Source organism: Thrips palmi, unplaced genomic scaffold, assembly GCF_012932325.1.
Source record: "Thrips palmi isolate BJ-2018 unplaced genomic scaffold, TpBJ-2018v1 HiC_scaffold_8, whole genome shotgun sequence".
NCBI lineage: Eukaryota > Metazoa > Arthropoda > Insecta > Thysanoptera > Thripidae > Thrips > Thrips palmi.
The window spans coordinates 13,550,807-13,558,986 of record NW_023144635.1 but is presented as its reverse complement, the minus strand read 5'-3'; the positions used below and the strand labels follow the sequence as shown (position 1 = coordinate 13,558,986).

Sequence of the window (8,180 nt, the reverse complement as noted above, 5' to 3'; positions counted from 1 at the left end):
AGGTCTCAGTGGGAACTGGACACTAAACTTCTTACGGATACATCCTATCTGTATTATCTATCCGTAATTGCAATTGCACAAAAATGTCCGTAGTACAGATAGGATGTATCCGTAAGAAGTTTAGTGTGTGCGTTCGAATCAGTGTCTGCTCGGGGAACTCTTTCGCATCCGTCGTCCTAAGCCTGGGCAGAATAACTTTCTGGCCAGTCATTCTGCCTGTCAGTACCTCGACTCTTACGAGGTGGACCTTCTTTTGGGGCATTCGATGCCTACGGGGCCACTTTCGTAGGTGACCATCTCCGATTTTGATGCAATTTGGGTCACTTATAGTACCCCCCAAGAAAGAATTTTCTGCAAAATCTCAGTCGGATCGGACGAAAACTTCCGGAGATATTGTGAGGGTGCGGGTTTTAGGGAGGAATCCGAAGAGAGAGTAGGAGGTATGGCTAGGTTAAACACTGGGTTTATTCAGTACAGACAACAAGGCAAGTACAATCGCAAGTGCGGAGGCGTCGGTCGGAGCGACGCGACGCGGGACGAGTGAGAGCAGAGGGCGACTTGTCGCTGCTACCGCTGGACTCAGAGTGACCCGACCGCTCGGCGTCGCGGAGGTCTCGGGGTCTGTTGCGCCTCGCTGATAGGCAAGGCACAAGATAATAATGGTCAGGATTTAGGCGCATTACGTGCCTTCCCTTGAGCGGAGTGCAATTCCACTCATACAAGCTCACGCATGTGGATTCTCGGAAAGCCCCACATTCCACAGCCGCGCGTGACTTATGGCACGCCATGCCAAGCCGTGGCACGCCATGGCACGATGAGCATAGGTACCCTAGCCGGCCATGAGCTGGACATATCTGGTTACCCCCCACTCTTCCAATAATCCATTGCATAAATACGGAGGACAGTCCTCCAGAGAGTCAGTCGCTCCGAGGACCGCGCTGGGTGAAGGGTGAGTCTCGACCAACAAACCTGTAGCAGCCAGTGTTAGGCGTTAGGACCGTCTCACAATAAACTCATGTTCTTGACTTACTGAGTAGTCTGTCACTATCGAAGTTCCGAAGCAAAACATTGGTGCATCGGCCGGGAATCGAACCCGGGCCGCCCGCGGGGCAGGCGAGCATTCTACCAATGAACCACCGAACTGCAGTTAGAAGTGTAGTGTTGTTCAAACTTACAAGCGGACGCGCCATCAATAAATAAATAAAAATATTTGTTAACGTTACTGTATAAAGAATGACTGTCTCTGAGGTAAATATTTCAATATTGCAAAGATAAAATCCTTTAATCGTGTGATTCTGAATGTTTTCATTCAACAGCAGACAGCTGTTACTCCTCGCACGATTGCGTGCAAATAACGGTAAAGGCACTTTCAAGGATTGACAATTGACAAAAGATGAACGTGTATACAGGTTTATTACTATTATTTTTTTTAGGTTAGTACTTTACAACAAAACAACAATGATTAGTCTCTTCTCTCTTCCTTTTTACAGTAGATAAATATACTAATTCAGGGTACTATTTACAATATATACAAACAAGCTGTACACTTACAAGCTAATATTTACAGACAACCATAATGTGAGGAAAAAATAATTAAATTAAAACTAACCTAAATCATTAACTAAATATATTACAAATTTATCACACGGTAAGCCCTGACACCCCGGGCCGACAGCCTCGCCAGCATGCTGTCGAGGCTGCCGCCTACGGCGCCGGGCTCACCGGCTCCGGCACTTGCGCCGACCTCCGGGTCGACCTTCTCCTCGGGGGCGTCACCCTCGTCCTCGGAGGAGTCCTCCATGGCGGCCTTGATGCAGCTCTCAATGGCAGCATCAAGGCCGGAGGACGCCGGGGGCAACGAGGGGCAACTGCCCCCGTGGAGGGGGCCTCCTCGGTGGCGGCGCAGGCCGGAACGGTCTCTTCACAGAAGGGCGCCTCGGGTTGAAGAATGGGGGGCCCAGGTGACAGGGCGCCCTCCTGGCGAGGCAGGGGCTGGCTCCTCCTGGGCCGGCAAGGCGCGGTGTGAACGGTCCGACTGCAATAAAAGAAACAGAACCATGAGGCATTTCCACACGAGAGGCGCGCCGCAGGAAGCGGCACTCCGCGACGGACGAGAAGGAGAAGTCCCTCACCATGGTGGTGGTCTTCTCGGGGACGTCTCGGGCAGAATGACCAGCCTCAGAATCTTCCACAGGGTCAAAAATTGGTAGTGCGATTAAGGGCAGATTGAGCAGCCGCAGAAAAGCACAATTCGGTGCTCTCGTCCCGCCGGACTAAAGGGAGCGCCGACCGCTAGCGACAGGCGAGAGATAACTCCCAAGGCGAGGGGAGAGGGTGCGGCGGGTAGGGAAGGGGGTGGACGAAGGGACGCAAGCGGACGCCGTAGTGGGGGCGGCAGCCGCCACGGCGCGCCGCCACGGGCGTGCAAGGGGGGATCCAGATCATTCCGGTACGCTCGGCCACTTTGACCGAGGGTACGGAGGCTTTTTGCACGTCACTTAAAGTCCTCGAGCGAATCCCAGGAGTGTTGAAGAATTGTAGCAAGATATACACTTCCACAAAGCGCGGCAACAAGTGAATATTAAGGGCGCTCCGGCCAGAAATATGCCCTCAAGGAACGTCCAAACTTGTGCTTGGGATCGGCCGAGGATAACCGTCTCGCGGCACTGCGACGGCCCTCTAGCCCAAATGCCTCGACCGATCGTCCCCATTCGAAGCGTGCCCCCCCCCCCCCAGAGAAAGGACAGGGCTTTCGTTTGAGCCATAGTATTTTCTTTGGGCATTGCCCCACCAATAATATTTGTGTTCTTTTCTGTGTTTTGTGTTCTGCGGTGATTTGCACCAAATAAATTCCATTTTCTTTGCTTATGTAGGAGATGTGGTTGTTTCTATTCCTGCTGATGTCAGAAACTCTCTAGGTCTTTCTCTAACTCGCGGCAGGCTTCTCGCATGACACTTAAAGAACGAGTTACGATGATTTGCACTCGTTTTTCCATGTATCCATTCGTCAACTACTGTTACTATACTCGAGAGATTGCGGAGGGGTGTTGTTGTATGAGCAATTTCTCATAAGTAGAGGATGAGGTCATTTCCCATACGCACGAGTCCAGGTCGGAGGGAATGCCATACTGGTCGGTATGCGTGCGACAACTCTCGTGTAAGTGGCGATTCTTGTTGACGGTCACGCACGCAGGCGTATGTTGCATCGATTCTTGATCGCGCCAGGCCCCATTCAGTTTTCGACATGCAGAGAACACCATCTGGAAAACCACAAGAAAAACCACCACAGAACTGGGTGCGTTCATAGCGTCCTTTCCCTTTCATTTTCACAGTAACCTAGCTGCGTAAAACTGCACTTGCAGTCATTCATTCCGATGATTTCCATCTTTTTTGTGTATTCTTTTCAGGAGTATGTGCTGGATGAGTGCTATATTTGTCACCAGACCACACCTGGCTGGTACATAACATTCCTGAGAACGAAGTTATGGTATTGCGGCAAGGTGTCGTGCGGGACGCTGCTGCTGGGGGTCCTCGCAGACAATATGTGAAGTGGTCAATCTTTCTTTCACTTTAATAATAAAAACTCAAAGTCCAAACACTTCGGTCTATTCATTGAATCATTTTGAAGAAAAAAAGTTTCCTTCAAGACAAATGGTGAGTGCACATACAAAAGTTACCTCGCATCTAGACGTGAACTTCTTTAGAGTAGCCTCATAACCTATACGGCCAAGAAGGCTCTATATGCTGGCAAAGCTCGTGTGACTCCAAGAAAAGTTGAGAGAAAGTCCAGAGAAATAAAACCTCCTTGCCCAGACAGATGTAAAAAAATGCAGAGTGAGAATACGTGAAGAAGACAGATGACATGTGTTTGATGGGTTTTGGAGAAAGTGAAATAGGGGTTCTGTAAAAGAAGTTATTGTCGATTAGCTAGACTGACTTTCATTCATTTTTGTTTCGAAAATTAAGATGTTTTATGAATATTAACATATGTTGCTGAAAATAATAAAAATAATTCATGTACAAGTAATTTTATTTTTCTTTCAATACTCTTGTACAATTACAAATTTAAATGCTAAGTCCGAGTCACCCCTGACTCTTCTTTCATTGGGACTGTTTCCTTTTTTAATTTTTTTTCTTTTTCTATCATACTGTGAGGTGTTTGACTACTAGCACGTTGGGCAAGGATAGGTGAAGGACGACACTGGAGTAACGGAACGAGACAGGTTTTCATTTTCAGTAAAAAGTTGTAAAAAGAGTAATTTTCAGAATGAGGTGAAATTTGCAAACAACTTGACGGCACACCGAAGAGAAACGGGGGACTAAAATTTTCAGAAAAGATGGACGCGACGGCATAAATATTTGGCACGGAATAACTTACAGACTAACTCAAATACTAACCAGATAAACAGATATAGAACTTGCAAACAACTCGACGGCACACTGGGAACGGTAGATTTTATTCTAATCAACAAGAACAAAGGGGGGAACTGAATTTTGAACGAATAGACGGACGCAATGGTATGGAACTTGGCACAGAATAACTTACTCACCACCTTGATGGCACAGATAAACATGAAAAAAGGTTAAATGAAGGGACGAGGGGATTAATAGCATGAGTAATACAATACACTAAAAAGGAGACACCTAAATTAATCTCGGAATGTTCCCAAAACAGTCAGACACGCACTTTTCTTCACGACAACAAAAAAAAACACACACACACCACGGTCACTGCACCATCACAGTAGCACATCGCCGGCGCACGAGACGTCCTCGACGGGCAAGGACCTTCACCACCCACTCACCCATCTTGATGGGGATCCAATCCGCCGGGAGGGGGAGTGGGAGCGGCCTCGGGTCAGGCAGCTCCCCGACGTCGATGGGCGAGTAGCCACTGAAGTCTCAGACTCATGAGATTCGGCTGAGCCCGGCCTCTCGCGTTCCTGCTCCTCTCTCGCTGTCTGTGACCCAGACGAGGAGGATCTAGATGATCCGTGATACGACTCACCCGGCGATGAGGCTCTGCTGAGCGCGCTGTCGCGTCCACCACCGGTGAACGCGGACCGCGCGGGTGGCGGCGAGCCGCGGCTCCGCGAGTCCTCATGGTCCTCGGATTGCTCCTCGTGGGCGGCGCATGCACTCGGGGCACCGGCCGCACGGGTGGGTCCTTTTTGCTGACCGGGGCCCAGGGCAGGTGTATCTGACCCGGCCCAGGCCCTGCGCTGTGGCCGTCTCCAGGGACGGCACCGAGGTGGGACAGAACGCGTCGTACGGTGGAGGCGGGGCGACGGAACTGCACGGCAAAACCAACGTCCGGGTTTCCCAGGCGCACCCTGGAAAAATGCCCTGTTTTTCCAGGGTGCTCCTGGGAAACCCGGACGTTGGTTTTGCCGTGTGCGACGCCGTCGGCGGAAGTCGCTCGGATCCAGTGGGACGGCGGGTGGCGGCCCTTGAGCCACGGAGGCCGCGACGCTGTCCGTTGGGTGGTGCTCCCTGGCCGACTGCGGCGCCAACTGCCACACGCCCTCCGTCCGGAGGAAGTGCGCTAGCAGTTGGATACCCGGACTGCTGTTTCGCGGCGTCACAGTGTCTAGGGCTGACCGCGCGCCGTCGCAAGTGTCCATGGGTTCACCGAGGGAAGAAGGTTGATGGGTTGTGGCCGCCGGCCGCCCCCGCAAACGCTTGCGGCCACGCAGCGGCAGAGGAGTGCTGAGATGGGCGGGCCTCGGACTGGGCGACTGCGCGAGTGAGGCGGCGGCGGTGGGCGGAGACCACGCCGCGTGGAGCCTGGACGGCCCCTGCAGAGGGCTGGGAAAGGCGCCATGCACGCTTGACACGTGCACCTGGCCGTGAGTGCCCTGGGCGGCGGCCGTCACAGTGGGGTGGTGCCACTGGATGCTCTCGAGGGGCGTCAGCACGTGCTCAGAAGTGGTTTCGGTTTTTGCGTTTGTTCGACTTCCGGTCCAGACATTTGCTGCAAGATCTCAAGGCCGCCGTCTTCGCGGTGACTCTCCTTTTCTTCTTGTTTCGCCAGCAGCGTATGTTGAAAACTCTTCGGTGGTTATTTCCTTTGCGTAGTCGTTTCAGGCAGGTCCTCTGAATCAGATTCCACAATTAATTGGTGAGCAAACCAGCAGATATGCACACCACAATTGACAGTGACAGTTTGATGACAGTAGGTTACCACTTTCTCTCCACTTTCTCTCTCCATGAAACAACTGATGGCTCAACAACATTCATGACCACAAGACGCGGTCTGGAGACTAACACTCCCATTCACTTGGGCCGATGAATGAAGTACGAACTGGTGGCTGCCGGTGTGCTCGGCGTCGTGATAGACTGTCCACGGCGCGCGCCTTCATTGTCTGCTCCGCGTCCGCGACATGGTTGACTATAATATAGGTGACAAGCCCTAATTCTAGCTAAGGGCACAGGGAAACTTTAACAAAACCCGTGCCGGCTGTCCTACAAACTACGAAGCACACTGATAAGCTCTAATTCTAGCGAAGGGCGCAGGGAAACTTTAACAAAACCCGTGCCGGCTGTCCTACAAACTACGAAGCACACTCACTGGTAAAACTAAAGCGTAGTATTACCCACTGTTTTCAAGCGTAATCAGTTTACGCTTGAAATCAAGCGTAACTGGCTCATCCGCCAAGATTTCCCCTATCTTAATGCATGGGGGAATTTCCAGAGTATGCTTGATTTCAAGCGTAACGTCTTCAAGCGTAACTTTATGCTTGACTCAAGCATAGAGTTACGCTTTAGTTTTACCAGTGCTGATAAGCTCTAATTCTAGCGAAGGGCGCAGGGAAACTTTAACAAAACCTGGCCAGCTTATCCTACAAACTACGAAACACACTGATGGGCTCTAATTCTAGCAAGGGACGCAGGGAAACTTTAACAAAACCTGGCCAGCCTATCCTACAAACTACGGACATGCACTTAAATCTAAAAATTACCTAAATGCCAATGAAACAACACTTACATGTGCTAGGAGTACTTCATTTCTAGTGACCTGCCCGGTCGTACGGTTATGATACTTAAAATTACAGAACTTGAGTATTAGTAAGCCTTAACGTATGGTTAGTAAATTACGCATGCATAGTAATTTTGTCCTACACTCTAAAGCTGTTACTTAATTCATTTTATATGACATCACCTTACTGTCTGTGGCCGCGGTGAACGGTCGTTACGGACGTTTCGGACCCGCGAGAGTCCGCTGAACCCGGCCTTTCGCCTTGCGATCCCGACGAGGAGGACCGGTACGACCCTCGGTCCGACTCACCGGTCGAGGATGTTCTGCTGCGGACGCAGTCGCGCCCGCCGCCGGGGGACGCGGACCGCGCGGGGGACGGCGAGCCTCGGTCCCGCCGCGAGTCCTCGCGCTCTTCGTCCTGTTGTTCGTGCCGTCTAAGGCAGTCTTGGCAGCGGCCACACGGGTGCGTCCTCCGCGCCGACCGGGGCCCCGGGCACGTGTACCGGACCCGTGTGTACAGGGCCGGCCGGTGGACGCAGTCGTATGCCTTCAGCCCCAGAGGCCGCGGGACTCGTTTTAAGTGAGCCGGCCACGTGCCGCAGCATGTCGTTCTCCGTGACGGCGAACTTGTCCTGCTGGGAGGCTGAAAGAGAGAGCGTCTCCGTTGCGTACGCCATGGCAGGGCGCGAGACTAGGCCTGGTGACAGACAGCGCCTGGCGGAGCGTCAGCCTGGAGAACACGGCGACTCCGGGCCAGGTCGATGTGATGTGATGGTCGGGACGCAGTCAGGTTTCGGACAGCACCAGCACGTCGGCCTCCTGAAGACCTCGTCTTGGGACACGTCTTCACACGGTGGTGTTGGGGAGGAGCGTGCAGGTGCGCGACACGATGTGATGTGCCGCTGCTGCAGCGCGGTAGTACCACACACTGCGCCAAAAACGAAAATTGGCCAACATCGCTCATTTGACGGCGTTTTTCTCGAAAAGTGCCACGAGGTGCCACGTTTGGTGGTATAAGCGTCAAAGAAGGGTCACTTCACTATCACGGACAACTCACGGAACGCTTCACAAATGTTCACAATTTAACTTATCTCAACGTAAAAATAAAGGAAACGCCGATTTTGCAACTCTAACAACAGTGTTATACTTTTGCCCAATCAATCAGAGAGACAAAATATCATGCTAACATGTTTCCCCGGGT

The 8,180-nt window shown here is 51.8% G+C and overlaps 1 non-coding gene across 1 annotated transcript; it reads right to left on the bottom strand.

Moving 5' to 3' along the window:
- Positions 1–1,072: 1,072 nt before the first annotated feature.
- Positions 1,073–1,145, bottom strand: Trnag-gcc. Its single transcript has one exon. It is a non-coding gene; the product is annotated as a tRNA-Gly (tRNA).
- Between the last annotated feature and the right edge of the window lie 7,035 nt (positions 1,146–8,180).